The sequence below is a fragment of the Esox lucius genome, chromosome 11 (assembly GCF_011004845.1).
Source record: "Esox lucius isolate fEsoLuc1 chromosome 11, fEsoLuc1.pri, whole genome shotgun sequence".
Classification (NCBI taxonomy): Eukaryota; Metazoa; Chordata; class Actinopteri; order Esociformes; family Esocidae; genus Esox; species Esox lucius.
Genome location: NC_047579.1, coordinates 10,552,629 through 10,571,197, shown reverse-complemented (window position 1 = coordinate 10,571,197; position 18,569 = coordinate 10,552,629). Strand labels below are relative to the sequence as shown.

At 44.9% G+C, this 18,569-nt stretch overlaps 1 long non-coding RNA gene and 1 pseudogene across 1 annotated transcript; both read left to right on the top strand.

The window, feature by feature from the left end:
• Nucleotides 1-878: 878 nt before the first annotated feature.
• Nucleotides 879-18,569, top strand: part of LOC114834060 — a 202,607-nt pseudogene continuing 184,916 nt past the window's right edge.
• Nucleotides 9,836-14,185, top strand: LOC117595308. Its single transcript, XR_004576509.1, has 10 exons — nucleotides 9,836-9,919; nucleotides 10,664-10,767; nucleotides 10,908-10,982; nucleotides 11,103-11,147; nucleotides 11,951-12,076; nucleotides 12,295-12,360; nucleotides 12,468-12,613; nucleotides 12,791-13,204; nucleotides 13,394-13,590; nucleotides 13,772-14,185. It is a non-coding gene; the product is annotated as an uncharacterized LOC117595308 (long non-coding RNA).

Below are 18,569 nucleotides of genomic sequence, written 5' to 3'. Positions count from 1 at the left end.
CTCCCAACAGATAAGTGTCTCTGTGTCTTGATTCATAGCACACATTGATACTCAATTCATACATTTATGATTGATGCCAACGCAGCTTTTGGTTTGGCAAGAACCGATTGACCAAAGCATGTGTTGGCATGTTGAAAAGATATGCAAAGAAGGGAGAAATGCACATCATCTATCAGTTCTCTCTTAAATCCTTAATTCTTTGAGTGAACTTGCAATAAAATAATTAGTAATGTCACAATTAAATGGTAAATTCATAAGCTCAAATATGAATGAAAATGATTTACTTTCAAAATGGCTTTTTTATCATCTGTGAGTTTACTAAGTAGTTTAGGAGTAGTATTGTTCCTCATCCATATCAGTACACCTAACACCTACATTGTTCCTGCATAACTACCCCTTCTTACCACATACTAACATTCTGGTTACTACAGGACATAGTTACGTGGGAACTACCCAGTAAATAACGGGCTGTAATTTGAAGGGTTGTGTGCTGTCCTTTTCTTCTGCAATTGAAAGCCTTTGGCCAGGTCATTGGTTGTCCGGGTTAACTAATCATGAATTGTCAATAAAATGGCCTAGTAAATTACATGTAGATGAAATACCATTCAAAGACATGAAAATACAGTTGAAGTCAGAAGTTTACATAGACCTAGACCAAGTACATTAAACTCATTTTAAAAAGCCTTTCTGTTGGCAACTGTTTTAAAAATTATTTGTGTCATGCATAAAGCAGATGTCCTAACTGACTTGCTACAACTACAGTTCGTTAACATGAAATCTGTGGAGTACTTGAACAATTAGTTTTAATGACTCCAACCTAAGTGTATGTCAACTTCCGGTCTCTGTTGTTTTGAAGTGTTATCTATCAGAAGAGTCAAACCTCCCCTGTACCCATCTGTGTATCCATGAAGAATGACTGGTCAATGGGAAAATGTATAAAGTTCAAGGAGAGAGTCTTTTCTGCTGAACAAAGGTAAGAACTTGTGGGTCTTGATCAGTGAGTAAACAACACTATCTCTTATTTGGATCCCCATTAGTTCCTGTAATAAATATTTACATGTTATGTCTTATACATCCCATCATATACAGCGGGTATAGAAAGTCACCATCCCCTTTTAAAATAAACAAATGTTGAAACCTTACAACCTGAAATTAAAATACATAAAATCAGACTCTCTGTCTTTATTTACACACAGTAACCCACAATATCCAAGTGCAATTAAAATTAAAATAAAAAAATCTGAAAATGATTATAATTAAAACACTTAACCGTTTGACGCGTACGATCACACAAGTGTGATCAAGCTACAGTGGTACCTGAAGCTTAGAACGCACCATTAGCATGCCTAGCTACAAGTAACATAACAATGGCTGGTCAGACCGCGCTGGTCTGACCAGCCATTGCTCACATTTAGCTCAAACAGTGTTTATAACTTTCCTGATTGTAATTGTTTCAAGACCACTATGATATTAACCAGGTAGAAAGCATTCAAATCAGGACAAGAAGTGTTACTTACTTACCAACAGACAGCCAACACTAATACACAAAAACTAATTATATTAGCGACTACTACCGATCAAAACCATTGTAAAAACCTTCTAGAAGTTACGTTACCCGGTGTATGCTTTTTATATAGTTTATTCATTTTCACTGCACTGCATTACTGGTCACGCTTTGTTAGCTAGCAGTTAGCTGACGTTTTCTAGCTAGCTACAGTTATACATCAACCAACTTTTCCAGCTCTTAGAATTCGAGTCAACGAGAGAAGCTTACAATGCAATGTATTTAGTGTTCCTTACCTGGCAAGGTGACTATTCAAATGCTGGAGTGAGTTCAAATGCTGTAGTGAGTACTGAAGTCACGTGCAAAAAAACGCTGGGGGGTCGGTAAGGAATATTTGAAACTCACGCATGAAAAGGTTAAATACCCCATTTGGATAAACTTAGTATAACCTAGTATAAACCAAGGTATAACCAACCACCTTCCAGATTACAGATAAACCTAATTGGCTTCCATCTGTGATCAATTGTAGTGAATATAATAGACTAGAATAAAAGCAATTGTTTTGTATAGGACTCTGCTGGTTAGTACTGCAATTCAAAGCAAAGAATCCACTATGGGCAGAAAGGTACTTTCAAAAGACCTACAAGATGAAGTTGGAAAGGCACATATCAGTGGACGGATATAGAAGGCTTTTTCTATCCCTTGGTGAACAGTTAAGACCATTCTTAAGTGGAAGACGTTTGGCACCACTCAGACCTTAGGTAGATCAGGCCGTCCCTCCAAACTGGATGACCGGGCCACAAGGAGACTGATCAGAGAGGCTCAGAAGAAGCCAATGGCAACTTTGAAGGTCCTTCTGGCCTTTATGGCAGAGACTGGTCAATGTGTATGTGACCACGATATCACATGGCTGAAATCTGGCCTCTACTGGAGGGTGACATGAAAAAAAACATGTTTGTAGATTCCGAGGCCACGTGGCAAAATATGCTGTGTTCAAATGAGAACTTTTTGGCCTGAACGCAAAGCGATATGTCTGGTGAAAACCCAATACATCTTTCCACCCAAAGACCACCATGCCTGCAGTAGTGCACGGCGGGGGCAGCATCCTGTTGGGGGTTGTTTCTCTTTAGCAGGGACAAGGGCACTTCAGGGATATCAGGGGAAATCGACAGTCTAGTACTGTATACTGATAGATTCTTGAGCAGAACCTGCAACCCTCTGCCAGGAAGTTGAAAATGGGAAGGTTGTTCACCTTTCAACATGACAATAACCCAAAATACACTGCCAAACAACCATACAGTGGCTGAAGGACAAGAGGTGAATGTTCTTGATTGGCTTGGACAGAGCCTGACATAAACCCCATCAAGAATCTTTGGAATGATTTGAACAGTGTGGTCCATAAGCGGTCACCATGCAAGTTGACTGAGCTTGAACAATTCAAGGAAGAATGGGCAAATATTGCAGTCTAGGTGAACAAAGTTTGCTGGTTTGAGACAGCTGCACCTTGTTGTCTCTAATTGGTGACCCTATTTAGGTGACCCTCAGTTTTTTGGTCATTGCTTGGAGTTAGCTTTGTGTTTGTTGCCCTTCAGTTTACAGTGTGACTCTCCTTTTGTTGTATTGTGTTGACAAGAAATAAATTAAAAATATGTTCTATAGCTCTGCGCCTCATGTCCTGCCTCTCAACCATGACAGTTAGTACAAATGTATCAATCAAATGTATTTTATAAAGTGCTTTTATAGATACCTAGACTGAAACCTCAAAGAACAAGAAACAGGAGTTGCACAGTGGCTAGGAAAAACGTCCTAGTAGGGTCAGAATTATTGACCGTCATCTTGAACTTCTTCCATTTTCTAATAATTGAGCCAACAGTTGTTGCCTTCTCACCAAGCTGCTTGCCTATTGTCCTGTAGCCCATCCCAGCCTTGTGCAGGTCTACAATTGTATCCCTGATGTCCATACACAGCTCTCTGGTCTTGGCCATTGTAGAGAGGTTGGAGTCTATTTGATTGAGTGTGTGGACAGGTGTCTTTTACACAGGTAACGAGTTCAAACAGGTGCAGTTAATACAGGTAATGAGTGGAGAACAGGAGGGCTTCTTTAAGAAAAACTATGAGAGCCGGAATTCTTACTGGTTGCTAAGTGATCAAATACATGCAATAAAATGCTAATTAATTATTTAAAAATCATACAATGTTATTTTCTGGATTTTTGTTGAAATGTACCTATGATAAAAATGTCAGACCTCTACATGCTTTTATTTAATTGTTTTGCAGAGCTACAATGGTCAACGTTGTATTATGAGTAGTATCAATAATTATTGCATTTATGGTTACTATACCTCAATTCCTCCTTTTTTCATCCATTTTCAAATTTCTATTTTTCTACTTTCACATTTATCCCTTCATCCTCCTATTTTCTTTTATCACTTTCTTTCTTTAGGGTTCAGTTTTAGATTAAAGTTATAATTAGTAAAATAGTAGTTTTTCCAGAAATTGGAAGCAAAAAACTGTGTTGGTCTGCACAAACTCTGGTAGTGTAAATGTAATGCCATGTTTTGTCCACAGAGATCAACAGGAGAGATCAGAGTCTGAGATTCGCAGTGGTCAATCTGTCCAGAGTCATCAAACAGACCTGTCCTCTATATTCAGTGTATGTGGACTTATGTACATTTGCTTCTGTTTACTTCAAGTATAGTCAATCATTCATGAATTTGTAAATATTGTTCTGATATTTAGTTAACTTAAATTCAGTCTACTGTGAACTTTTTTCAATCTGCCTCTTTCAGTTACTTGAACAGAATATCATGACATTTGTGAAGAAAGAGTTGAAGAGGTTTAAGACAATGCTGAGTTCAGATCTCCCAGAAGGCTTTGAGAGTCCGTGGGAGGATGAGGAAGGTGTGGACCCTGAAGATGAGAAGCAGGAGAGCAGTGCCAAAGAGGGGGTTCTGAAGATCACACTGCATGTCCTGAGGAACAAGAACCAGAAGGCTCTTGCTGACACACTGGAGAAAAGTAAGAGTTGTCTGACTTTACTGTGGAATGTTTTATTATGAGGAACATTTAAAAGCTGTATGTAGCTGTTTAACTCAATAATAATATACTTTAGCAATCTTAAGACAACACCTGCCAACCACTTCTAGTAGTGATGTGTTGAATTATTTAAAAAAAATGTCTCTTTGGTACTATTATAAATAGAATGGTGGGATCAGTGGTGCTGCGAGGATAGACATCAGAGATTGCAGAGGGCAGGGATATGACAACAGGGCAAACATGTCAGGGAAATTCAGACAAGCCCAAATTTTAAAGGAAAATCATCTGGCTAAATCTTCACCTTGTGCCTCCCACACCTTAAATGTTGTAGGTGTGCATGCAGCAGAGTCAATATATTTTGGCTGCATCAATTGCCTTTGCACACTTGTTAGTGCCAGCCCAGAGCAATGGGCCATCTACAAAGAAAAAACAGGACAAAGATAAATGTCATGTCAGAACCTTTTCCACTTTTAATGTGACCTATAATGTGAAAAAGTCAATTGAAAAACAAACTGAAATCTTCGAAGGGGAAAAATAAAGAATAAAAACCTTACAATCACCTAGTTGCATAAGTGTGCACACCGTCTTATAACTGGGGATGTGGCAGTGTTCAGAATGAACCAATCACATTCAAACTCATGTTAAATAAAAGTCATTATACACCTGCCATCATTTAAAGTGACTCTGACATGTTATTAGTTGCATCTCAGAGCAAAAGCCATGGTCTGCAGAGAGCTTCCAAAGCATCAAAAGGTTAGGGTTGTTGAAAGATATCAGTCAGGAGAATGGTACAAAATAATTTCCAAAGCATTAGATATACCATGGATCACAGTGAAGACAGTCATCATAAAGTCCCAAAAGTTATGAAAAGACGAGAAGAAAACTGGTCAGGGAGGCTTCCAAGAGGCCTACAGCAACATTAAAGGAACTGCAGGAGTTTCTGGCAAGTACTGGCTGTGTGCAACATGTGAGAACAATCTCCAGTAATCTTGATATGAAAGGGCTATGGGGTAGGGTAGTAAGACAATAGCTTTTTCTTACAAAGAAAAACATCCAAGTCTGACTGAAGTTTGCGAAAACAAACATCAAGTCCCCCAAAAGCATGTGGGAAAATGTGTTATGGTCTGATGAAACCAAGGTTGAACTTACATTTGTGTACAGATGGTATTGCTACTAAAATAATATATAAGCAATACAGTTATTTAAACCTTTAATCTATAAGTGACTGGTAGATGATACTCACAGTTTTTTAAAGAGCACATGTTTATAACAAATGCACACATACAGTAACAATATGTAAAATAACTATTGCTGTTCATCTGAGTCTGTTATACCACTGTTATGTGCTGTCTTTCTATGCATTTTGTCTGCTGTCACTGTCATTCAACAGTATGTTAGTAGTTAGTATAGGGTATATTGTGTCAGAATGGTGATTTATGGCCCTGGGGGGCGGGACTTCCATATTGATGTGACAGGTGGGCGGGACATCCGGTTTGTAGGGTGGGTCTTTCGTTATGACGTATGTTAGGGTGGGACTTCCTGTATGATGTATGTTAGGGTGGGACTTCCTGTATGACGTGTGTTAGGGCGGGACTTCAGGAGTGACGTATGCATGTCCGGTGATTTATGATTACATTGATGTGTCAGTGTTTGATGTTTTACAACGTCTGATGAGCAAACCAGACTAGTGTTATAACAGGTGGGTTATGTTTGATGATTAACAAATTGGTCTTAGGGTTCCGGAATGTTAAATTCCCAGGCAGTAAATAAGTGTTGTGTCAGCGGTAAGGTGTTTGGTGTACAGCAAATGGTGTTCGACAAATATAAACCCTAGTGTTTTATCTTGTGGTGCAACAGCTGGCATACAAACGGTGGTTGTTAACCTTTCATGTTCTATGGGTTGACTGGCGTGGTATGTGTATTTAAACCACGCAGACATTGGTGATGGTCATTCAGTCTTGCCTGAGCGAACTTACCTACACATTACAAAACATGGAGGATTGTGCTGCAATCAATGTTTTGGGTGAAACACCGGTGAAAGCTAACAGCTTAAACGCAGCTCAGCGATTTGGTAAGAAATTGCAAATGGACCGCAGAGATGCAGTCAACATGCCAGCCCCAAAGAAACCGATGCAGAGTTTAACCCGAATCCATCAACTACACCAGGATATGTTGACACAGGAGTGGAAATTGGACAATGGTCGGATTGGGGGATACATCTTCAACCCAGAGCTACCGGAGGTTGCATTTTATGAATTACCCGAAGGCCAAGTGTTTAAGGCTGGTGTGACTGATTAAATGTTTAATGCCAGTTTATGGGTCACCTTTCGAAAAGTGTTTTATTTGGGGCCAAAACAAGGCCCACATAATACAGTAGATGTACTGTTTAAAGTTGTCGAGGGGCTGAAAGAGTATGACTCTGTCAGATTGGAGTTATTTCCGGAAAATATCAGCGTGTTAGTTTGTGACTGCGGACTGATAGACTGACCTAAGACCCCGAAGCCCCGCCTTAAGCCAACACCTTCATCAGCACAGCATAAATACCGACAGACCGCCGGTGACAATCAAGCAGTCGGAAGAATTTACGAAAAATGTCTCAAGATTACAACCAAGCGGTGATTGAAGAACCCAAGGCTGAGGACTGGCTGTGTGACGCCTGGGATATCAACGCTGAAGCCTTCTACGGAACCCCTGACCCAGACAGCTCGATTCCAACGGCATACCCAACAAGAAACTACCATTGGATTGACAGGGTTGGTGATCAACTAGGTCCTCTTAACCTGTCATACCTTTCAAATGCTAACAAGAGTTATCACAAAATGGACAAATAACTTGCACCAAAAATTTTAAAGATCACATTATTGCTCGAACACTCTACGATGTCTGAACAGGTTATGAAAAGTATTTACTACGACCCGGCAAACCCTGGTGCTTAGTTGGGTAGAGAGGGTTTGAAAAGAGCATACTTGGAAAAAACCGGGGAGATTCTCAAAAATGGTGAGGCCGATGACTGGCTGCTCACCCAGGATACATACACGCTACACAGGCCTGTAGCTATACATTTTAAAAGAAATAGAGTTATTGTTCATGATATAAATTCACAATTCCAGCTGGATTTGGTTGACATGAGTGCTTACAGTGTGGAAAACGATAACATGAAATTTATGTTAACATGCATAGATGTATTAAGCAAATACGCATGGATTTGCGTGCTGAGAAATAAAAGCGCTATAGAGGTAAAGCAAACATTTTGTCACGGATGAGGTTTTGGCAGTAGAGAAACACAGGCGCAGAGTCGAGGTCGTCCCAGTAATCCATGTTTTAATGAAGCAAAAAAGAAACCAAGCAGCCGGCGGAGGAGCAGGAGACGGGGAAACTGGTGGAGGGTCAGGAGCCGACGGAAGAGCCGGCGGAGGAGCATGGGCCGGGGGAGCCAGCGGAGGGTCAGAACCCTATGGGAGAGCCAGCGAAGGAGCCGAAGACGGGGAAGCCGGCGGAGGGACAGGGAGAGCTGGCGGAGGGTCAGGGAGAGCCGGCGGAGGGCCAGGGAGAGCCGGCGGAGGGTCCGGGAGAGCTGGTGGAGCGGCCAGGACCGGAGGGGGCGCCGCTAAGGCCGGGACAGGCGAGGGCGCCGCGGGACGAGGCGGCGGCTGCCGGGCAGGAGAGTGCGCCGCGGGACAATGTGGTGGCTCCTGGGCAGGTGAGGGCGCCGCTGGTTGAGGCAGCGGCTCCTGGGCAGGTGAAGGCGCCGCGAGACGAGGCGGCGGCACCTGGGCAGGAGAAGGCGCTGCGAGCGGCGGCGGCCAGTCATCCGCGGGCTCGGGCGCCGGCGGCCGGTCAACTGCGGGCTCGGGCAGCGTCGGCGGCCGGTCATCCGCGGGCTCGGGCGTCAGCGGCCGGTCATCCGCGGGCTCGGGCGGCGGCGGCCGGTCATCCGCTCCAGCACTTGGATAAACTCGTCCGTCCTTTTGTGAGATGTCTAAACAGCAGCACAATAACTTGTGTTACGTTCTGTCCTCCCCAGGAGGGGAGTGGGAGCCACGCCACTGCACAAGGACGCCCTGCAGCCAGCAAAAGGGTATGGGGTCGTAGTGCGAGTAAGGACACAACACACAGAAGTACCGTACAAAGCAGGCTTTTATTTAGCCACGGTAATAATATCAGGGAGATGAGGAGAACTGGCGGTACCAAATCAAAGAAAGAAACAAACAGCCTCCCACCCCCTTACCTGTCCTAACTCCCACCCAAAACACAGAAGCTAATCTGGCACACTGTCAGGGCGCCCTACCCAAACTTACAGTAGGTGGCCCAGCCAGGTGTAACTAGTGTGCCTAGACAGGGGAGTTACCCTACGTGCAGGGATGTAGACTCCGGAGCAGGGCTAAACTACTCCTCACTCCCTGTAGAAACAAGAGGAAATAACAGTGTTAGACAACGTACCAGTTGTACAAACAAAAGTTCAACCACAAACAACCTCAAACAATTCAACCACACACACAGCTCTCACTCCAAACCATGCAAAATTCACTTAACTACACCCACAACTATCCTAACAACAAACCAGAAACCACATACACAACCTTACGCATGGAGAGTGAGAGAGAGAATGACCAAAAACCAGAAGTACATATACTGCTCAGAAATGCATGATGGGACAGATGGTGAGTGGAAACAGCTGAACCGGGTAACGGGGTAGGCGGAGTCATTGATGAGCTTGATTGAAGAATATTGTCACCTGTACTGAGAAGACACATACACAGAACACTACAGGGATTTTGAACAGGGGACGTAACACGCCCACCACAAAAAGACACAACGAATAGTTCGTGTCACCCATCTGTACACAACGTTCCCTGTAAACAATCACTCCGGCAGCGGAAGTCTCACCAGACTCGCGAGAGCGCGTCAGCAACAACGTTGTTGGAACCCTTAATCTGGTGGATAGTTAGGTTGTATCCCTGCACAATCAACGCCCACCGCATCAAACGCCTGTTGCTGTTGTACATCCTGCTGAGGAAAACTAGAGGATTATGATCGGTGTAAACAACCACAGGTAAGGCACTAGACCCAACATACACTTCAAAGAATTGTAACGCTAACAGTAGTGCCAACGTCTCTTGCTCGACTGTAGAATAACGTGTCTGACAGGGTGTGAATTTCTTAGAATAGAAACAAACGGGCCTATCGATCCCTTCATCATCCTCCTGTATCAGAACTGCCCCTGCACCCATACTACTGGCATCAACTTCCAGCTTGAACGGCTTGCTGGGATCGGGTGCTGCTAAAACCGGGGAGGAACAGAGAAGAGCCTTAGCTGACTCAAACGCCTGTTGACACTCTGCAGACCACGTAAACTGTACCTTCGGGCTCAGTAATGAGGTGAGAGGAGCTATTACGGTAGAGAAATTCTTACAGAATGTACGGTAATAACCAACCATACCAACAAATCGCCGCAGCTGGCGTCTGGTGGTTGGCACAGGGTATGAAACGATAGCTTCCACTTTCCTAGCTATGGGACGTACCTCGCCCCTACCTACTTCCTTCCCTAAGTAGGTCACTGTTGCCTTGCCGAAATCACATTTCGCTAAATTCAGCGTTAGGGAGGCTGCTGCTAAGCGACGGAACACATCCGCTAACGTGGCTACATGCTCTTCCCACGACGAAGAGTGTACCACGATGTCATCTAAGTAGGCCGTACATTTGGGCACATCTGCTAACACCATGTTGACTAAGCGCTGGAAGGTGGCTGGGGCATTGCGCATTCCAAACGCCATTACGGTATACTGCAGGAAATCGTCTGGCGTTACAAAGGCGGAAATATCAGAAGCGCGGGCGGACAACGGCACCTGCCAATATCCCTTCAGCTTATCTAATTTGCTGACATAAACCGCTGAACCAATGGTGTCAACGCAATCGTCAATTCTGGGCATAGGATATGAATCAGGTACGGTAATAGCATTTACTCGCCTATAATCCGTACACAACCTAGATGTACCGTCTGGTTTGGGTACCAAAATACAGGGAGAGCTCCACGGACTATGGCTAGGTATAGCCATGTTGTTTTTAGTTAGATACTCAGTTTCCTTCCTCATTACCTCTCTTTTTCGGGCGTTGACACGGTAGGGGTGCATTCTGATGGGCGACGCATTTCCTACGTCAATGTCATGCTCCAACACCGTTGTGCGACTGGGAACGTCCTGAAAGAGACTGGGAAACGAATGAATAAGGTGAATGAGTTCTTCCTGTTTCTTGTTGTCTAAATGCACCATTATAGACGGCAACACTTTCTTCATTTCTGAATTGTTTAACCTTTCACTGATACTTATACCAGACTGTTCTTTTAAACCGTCCTCCATGTCATCCTCAGGGCAGACCTCTGCCACCAGCATCCCAGCTACCGGACCTGGAACACCACATGGGCTGGACTTTGTTGGGCTAACAGGTTTGTTAATATTTACGGTGCGGTATTCTTTGAGCATATTAACATGGCATAAGCGGTGAGGCCGCCTCCTCTCAGGGGTTCTTACGATGTAATTTGTTTCACTTATGCATTTTTCCACAGTGTATGGACCACAATAACGAGCTGATAAAGACGAACCTGGCACCGGTAACAACACTAGTACCTGATCTCCAGGGACAAACACACGTTTCACAGCCTTTTTGTCATACCTTATTTTCATCCTGTTCTGGGTGCTGGAAAGAGACTCCCTAGCTAGTTCACATGCTTTATGCAACCTTTCACGGGTCTTGGTCACATAGTCCAATACATTACTCACTGTACTCTGCGTTGAACTCAGCATTTGTTCCTTTAACACATGTAATGGTCCTCGCACTGTATGGCCGAATATGAGGTCGTTAGGGCTGAACCCCAGGGATTCCTGAGTTGCTTCCCTAATGGCAAACAGTACAAACGGAACCCCCTCGTCCCAGTCTGACTGTGTAGACAAACAATATTTCTTTAACATGCCTTTCAGCGTTTGGTGCCATCTCTCTAAGGCTCCCTGACTTTCAGGGTGGTAGGCACTGGACTTCTGGTGTGTTATTGACAAGGACCTCAACACTGACGCAAACAAAGAGGATGTGAAATTGGACCCCTGGTCCGACTGTAACACCCTAGGCAATCCGAACGTGGTAAAGAACTTAATGAGTACTTTAATCACTGCTTTTGCTGTTATCTTTCGGAGAGGGATAGCCTCTGGGTACCTGGTTGCACAACACATGATAGTCAGCAGAAACTGGTTTCCTGCTCTAGTTTTTGGGAGCGGGCCAACACAGTCTATGATTATCCTGTCAAACGGTTCCCCCACCACCGGTATGGGATGTAGCGGCGCACGGGGAACCCTCTGGTTAGGCTTTCCTGCTAGCTGACGTCTTGCATGCATTGCAATGCTTAATCACATCCGACTTCAGACCAGGCCAGAAGAAGTGCCTGAGGACACGGTCGTATGTTTTTCTGATGCCCAGGTGCCCTGCCCACGTATAATCGTGAGCCAGTGACAACACCTGCTGACGGAACGGTGTGGGCAAAACAACCTGGTAAACACATTCACTGTCACTATCAGTATTGCTAGCAGTCCATTTCCTTAGCAACAGTCCGTTCTCTAAACCGTACGCGGCATTGGACCCACTACTAGTACTTTTGCCTACCGCATCAAAACACTTTTGAAGGCTCTTGTCGTTTTGTTGACACGTAATTACTTTGGACGCTGTGATAGTGTCCACTAAGCCACTTAACTCTAACTCACTTCCCTTAGGTTTACTCTCAAGTGTGGGTGGAGGAGACTGCTCTCCTTTCGGCAACTGAACCGGGACTCTAACAGGTTCGTACAATGACGATACATCCAACACATCATCCATTTTCTTTGCCTGTGCGCGGGTCACAACACATGCAGGGAACACTGATTTGTTTGTCTCTGGCTCAGTATAGGTGGGATCGGGTTTCTCTAAAACCTCCAGAACTGGGACGACCTTGCCCCCAGCTATGTCGTTGCCCAACAAAAATGACACCCTGTCAACTGGCAACTTTTGGACCACCCCTACACGGAACCGGCCAGACACAACAGACGACGACAGGTACACCCAGTGCAATGGCACTGATATTGTACCCATTTCAACCCCTGACAATAACACATGTGACCCACAATAAGACTTCTCAGACCAAGGCAACACTGTAGACACCATGACAGACTGAGCTGCCCCTGTATCACGTAACACAGTTATTGGTTGTTGGCTTGTTCTTTCCCCATTCAGGGAAACCCAACCCTCAGTAATAAAAGGGCTGTACACAGCATCGGGCTCTTTTGAGCACACAAAACCAACGCTCTTAGGTGGAGACGGAGGAGTTTTGGACTTAGCCTTTAGCACTGGACACTCGGCTATCAGGTGACCTGGGCGATGACAATAGAAACAATCCCTCTCAGTCCTATTAAGAGACGGGGCAGAGGAACCTGCGGAACCACGAGGGGTCCTGGACACCTGTGACATACGAGACCTGGTCTCTGGATTAGGTGGGCCAAACACTGTTTTGTGTGTCAGAGCATATTCATCAGCCATTACAGCTGCTTGTTTTAATGTGGCTACTTTCTGTTCATTTAGGTGTACTACGATCCTATCTGGCAGGTGGTTTTTGAAGTCTTCTAGCAGTATCATTTCTCTAATGGCAGCGTAGGTGGAGACTTTACTAGCTGCACACCAGCGATCAAACAGGGTCTCTTTCTCCCTAGCAAACTCCATAAATGTTTTGCCAGTGCCTTTTTTATAGTGACGGAAGCGCTGCCTATACGCCTCCGGCACCAGCTCATACGCCCTCAACACAGCAGCTTTCACCACCTCGTAATCCCCGCTCTCTTCCAGGAACAGAGACGCCACCACCTCCTGTGCCTTCCCTGTCAGCCTACACTGGAGCAGCAAAGGCCAGACCTCCTTAGGCCAGCGAAGAGCCCCTGCTACTCTCTCAAAAGCGGAGAAGTAGGAATCCACTTCTGCTTCTCTGAATGGAGGAACGACAGCTATGTTTCTCCCAACATCAAAAGGCCCCTCTCTACCCACTGGTGAGGAGGGAGCTACTCCAGCAGCCAGCTCAAGCTGCCGTATCTGTATTTTAGTCTCCGTTTCTGCTTGCAGTTCCATCCTTCTGATTTCTCTGCTGGTCTCCACTTCCAGCTTCTGGATATCTAACTTTCTCAGTGCTAAGTCATAATCCTGATTTTGTTTCTCTGTTTTGTCTCTTAGGTCAGCTTCAAGGCGGGCCAGCCGAAGCTTAAGTCTAGCGGTCTCCCCCGAGCCCTCAGGCTCAAAAGGAGATGGCTCGAACTTGGGTAGGGTCAAAGGCGCCCGAGTCGCCACCCCCACACCGCCCTCCGGCCGTGCAGGCGAGAGACTTGTCAGCACCTCATGCCCTTCCCCAGCTTCCTCAGCTGCCACTTGCTCCTCAACCTCTTCCTCCTCGACCTCCTCTTCCTCATCCTCATCCTGTGAGGGAACTACACCTTGAGACAATAAATGCAGTGAAATGACTGCAACTATTTCTGCCTTGAGTGAGTGCTTGGAGACTGGGATGTTATAGTGAGCTGCTACCGCTAACAAGTCTGTTTTAGTGAGCCGTGACAAACCCTCAAGAGTAGGGTCCGCAATAAAAAGGTCCACCGCCACAGACGCCATCTTACACGGCACCGAGAACACACCACTACAGCACTAACAGGGAAACACTGGTAACAAATCAAAGACACTAGACAACTAGGAACGCGTATACAAAACACCAAAGCCAGAACTAGTCCCTACTCACACTCGTACACCACACCACAGTCGCTGACCACAGGTACGCCCGAGCAGCGGGCGCAGATCCCGGACGAGCCCCCACTTGTTACGTTCTGTCCTCCCCAGGAGGGGAGTGGGAGCCACGCCACTGCACAAGGACGCCCTGCAGCCAGCAAAAGGGTATGGGGTCGTAGTGCGAGTAAGGACACAACACACAGAAGTACCGTACAAAGCAGGCTTTTATTTAGCCACGGTAATAATATCAGGGAGATGAGGAGAACTGGCGGTACCAAATCAAAGAAAGAAACAAACAGCCTCCCACCCCCTTACCTGTCCTAACTCCCACCCAAAACACAGAAGCTAATCTGGCACACTGTCAGGGCGCCCTACCCAAACTTACAGTAGGTGGCCCAGCCAGGTGTAACTAGTGTGCCTAGACAGGGGAGTTACCCTACGTGCAGGGATGTAGACTCCGGAGCAGGGCTAAACTACTCCTCACTCCCTGTAGAAACAAGAGGAAATAACAGTGTTAGACAACGTACCAGTTGTACAAACAAAAGTTCAACCACAAACAACCTCAAACAATTCAACCACACACACAGCTCTCACTCCAAACCACGCAAAATTCACTTAACTACACCCACAACTATCCTAACAACAAACCAGAAACCACATACACAACCTTACGCATGGAGAGTGAGAGAGAGAATGACCAAAAACCAGAAGTACATATACTGCTCAGAAATGCATGATAGGACAGATGGTGAGTGGAAACAGCTGAACCGGGTAACGGGGTAGGCGGAGTCATTGATGAGCTTGATTGAAGAATATTGTCACCTGTACTGAGAAGACACATACACAGAACACTACAGGGATTTTGAACAGGGGCCGTAACACTTGCATTATGATTGGTAAAAGATAGCAAAACATTGTGGTTACGTTTAAGTGCCCGTCTAAGATCTTCTGGTAGTTTATTCCAGTTGTGTACAGAATAAGTGCTAAACGCAGCTTCTCCATGTTTAGTTTGGACTCTGGGCTCTACTAGCTGGCCTGTGTTCATGGATCTAAGAGCCCTGCTCGGTTTATATTCTGCAAACATCAGAAATGTATTCGGGTCCTAAACCATTCAGAGATTTATAAACTGAAAGCACCACTTTGAAATCTATTCTGTAACTGACTGGAAGCCAGTGCAAAGATTTAAGAACCAGAGTGATGTGCTCTGTTCTCTTGGTCCTGGTTAACATTCTAGCAGCAGCATTCTGAATGAGTTGCAGTTGTTTTACAGTCTTTTTTGGGAGTCCAGTTAAGATGCCATTACAGTAGTCAACCCTACTAGAGATAAAAGCATGGATGAGCTTCTCTTGGTCTTTTTGGGACACCAAGCCTTTGATTCTGGCTATATTTTTAGATGATAAAATGCTGTTTTGGTGACCGCTTTGTTATGACTGTTAAGTGTGAGGTTTGAGTCTATCAGAACACCAAGATTACGTACTTGTTCCCCAGTTTCAAGGGCCAAAGAATCCAGTTCTTTACTAATACTTTTTTTACTATTTTTGTTGCCAAAGACAATCTCATTATCTCTATCTTGGTTTAATTATATTTTGGACAATTTTGGTTCATCCGCATGTCATGTCACTGAAGTGGTCTGAGAACTGATCCCTGTGGAACTCTGCATGTCATCACCACCCTATCAGATTCATGATGACCAATGGTGACAAAGTAACTCCGGCCATCTAGATAAGATCTGAACCAATTAAGGACTGTCCCGGAGAGTCCTACCCAATTTTCCAGCCTATCTATAAGTGTTCCATGATCTACAGTGTCAAATGCTGCACTGAGATCTAATAGACCCAGAACTGTTATTTTATCAGAATCAGTATTCAGCCTTATATCATTTAAAACTTTAATCAGGGCCGTTTCAGTACAGTGGTGAGGTCGGAAACCTGACTGAAATTTGTGTCAGTGTGTCTCTCTCATATGTGTCAGTGAGTTTCTCTTCTGTGTCAGTGTGTCTCATATCTGTCAGTTTGTCCCTCATGTGTCAGTGTGTCTCATATGTGTCAGTGTGTCTCTCTCATATCTGTCAGTGTGTCTCTCTCATATCTGTCAGTGTGTCTCTCTCATGTGTCAGTGTGTCTCATATGTGTCAGTGTGTCTCTCTCATGTGTCAGTGTGTCTAATATGTGTCAGTGTGTCTCTCTCTCATGTGTCAGTGTGTCTCATATGTGTCAGTGTGTCTCTCTCATATGTGTCAGTGTGTCTCTCTCATGTGTCAGTGTGTCTCTCTCATGTGTCAGTGTGTCTCATATGTGTCAGTGTGTCTCTCTCATGTGTCAGTGTGTCTCATATGTGTCAGTGTGTCTCATAACTGTCAGTGTGTCTCTCTCATGTGTCATTGTGTCTCTCTCATGTGTCAGTGTGTCTCTCTCATGTGTCAGTGTGTCTCATATGTGTCAGTGTGTCTCATGTGTCAGTGTGTCTCTCTCATGTGTCAGTGTGTCTCTCTCATGTGTCAGTGTGTCTCATAACTGTCAGTGTGTCTCTCTCATATGTGTCAGTGTCTCTCTCATATGTGTCAGTGTGTCTCTCTCATGTGTCAGTGTGTCTCTCTCATATGTGTCAGTGTGTCTCTCTCATGTGTCAGTGTGTCTCTCTCATGTGTGTCAGTGTGTCTCATATGTGTCAGTGTGTTTCATAACTGTCAGTGTGTCTCATATGTGTCAGTGTGTCTCTATCATATGTGTCAGTGTGTCTCTCTCATATGTGTCAGTGTGTCTCTCTCATATGTGTCAGTGTGTCTCTCTCATGTGTCAGTGTGTCTCATAACTGTCAGTGTGTCTCTATCATATGTGTCAGTTTGTCTCATAACTGTCAGTGTGTCTCTCTCATGTGTCAGTGTGTCTCTCTCATGTGTCAGTGTGTCTCATTTGTGTCAGTGTGTCTCATGTGTCAGTTTGTCTCATATGTGTCGGTGTGTCTCATAACTGTCAGTGTGTCTCTATCATATGTGTCAGTGTGTCTTTCTCATATGTGTCAGTGTCTCTCTCAATGTTGTCTTCCTAGCTCCGCTTCATATGACCCTGCGGCAGAAGCTTGGCTGTCCGCACTGGGCCTAGCAACATTCTAGTAATGAATAGATGAACACACGATTCACACAAAGGAGGACATAAGTATGCCAATGGCTTATAATACCTTGGCTTATAATTACAGTTAGATTGGCCTTTTATTGTGGCCAGCCTAAGGCACACCTGTGCAATAATCATGCTGTTTAATGAGCATCTTGATATGCCACACCTGTGAGGTGAATGGATTATCTCGGCAAAGGAAAAGTGCTCACTGACACAGATATAGACAGATTTGTGAACAATATTTGAGAGAATTAGGCCTTTTGTGTACATAGAGAAAGTCTTAAAAACAAAAGTGTTGCATTTTTTCTTTTGTTCAGTGTAGATACTGTATCATTGTCATTCACAAATGTATAATTAGCTGTTAAAATGGCCAGTGTCAAAAGAGGATTTTATTCAGGATAGACAAAAACTTGGCTGGCTACAATCTTCAGTAGCTACATTATATAGAAGCCTAAAATGAAACAGTTTCTGTTATAATGCTACTATTTCTAGGTGGATTTTGAATTAAGGATTTGTTCAGGATGGACACAGATGTGTTGACTTCACAAATATCTTGTCTTTTCACTTGACGAAAAAGTCTGTTATCATCACATATATTGATACAGTAGTTTAGTATCAATGTCACGGTCGTGGTAGGAGAAGGACACAGGCGCAGAGTATAGATAATGTAGATAATCCATCTTTTATTGAAAAGCAAAACTCAAACAAAACAAAAAGCAGCAACCAGTGATGTGGGTTAACTTCAACAGGACAAAACCAAAATGAACCACACCCACATGGCCATCACACTGAACTTAAATAGGGTCCCCAATTGGAGGCAATAACCAACACCTGCCTCCAATTGGGGAAACCAAAAAGGATTAGAGGTGGCTAGATGCCACCTCCTGTCCTGTCCTGGCTATGCCCCGAGCCCAGCGCAGAGATGGCTAGGGGCACAGCCAGGACGTGACAGTACCCCCCCCCCCCAAAGGTGCGGGCTCCCGACCGCAAGACCGAGACGACAACATCCGGACAGGCGGAGGCTCAGCACCCGGAGCTGCCGGTACAGGCCAGGGAGGCGGAGCCACAGGGACAGGCCGGGGAGGCCGAGGGCCGGGAGACGGGAGAGCCGGCAGAGGGACAGGAGCCGGCAGGAGAGCCGGCGG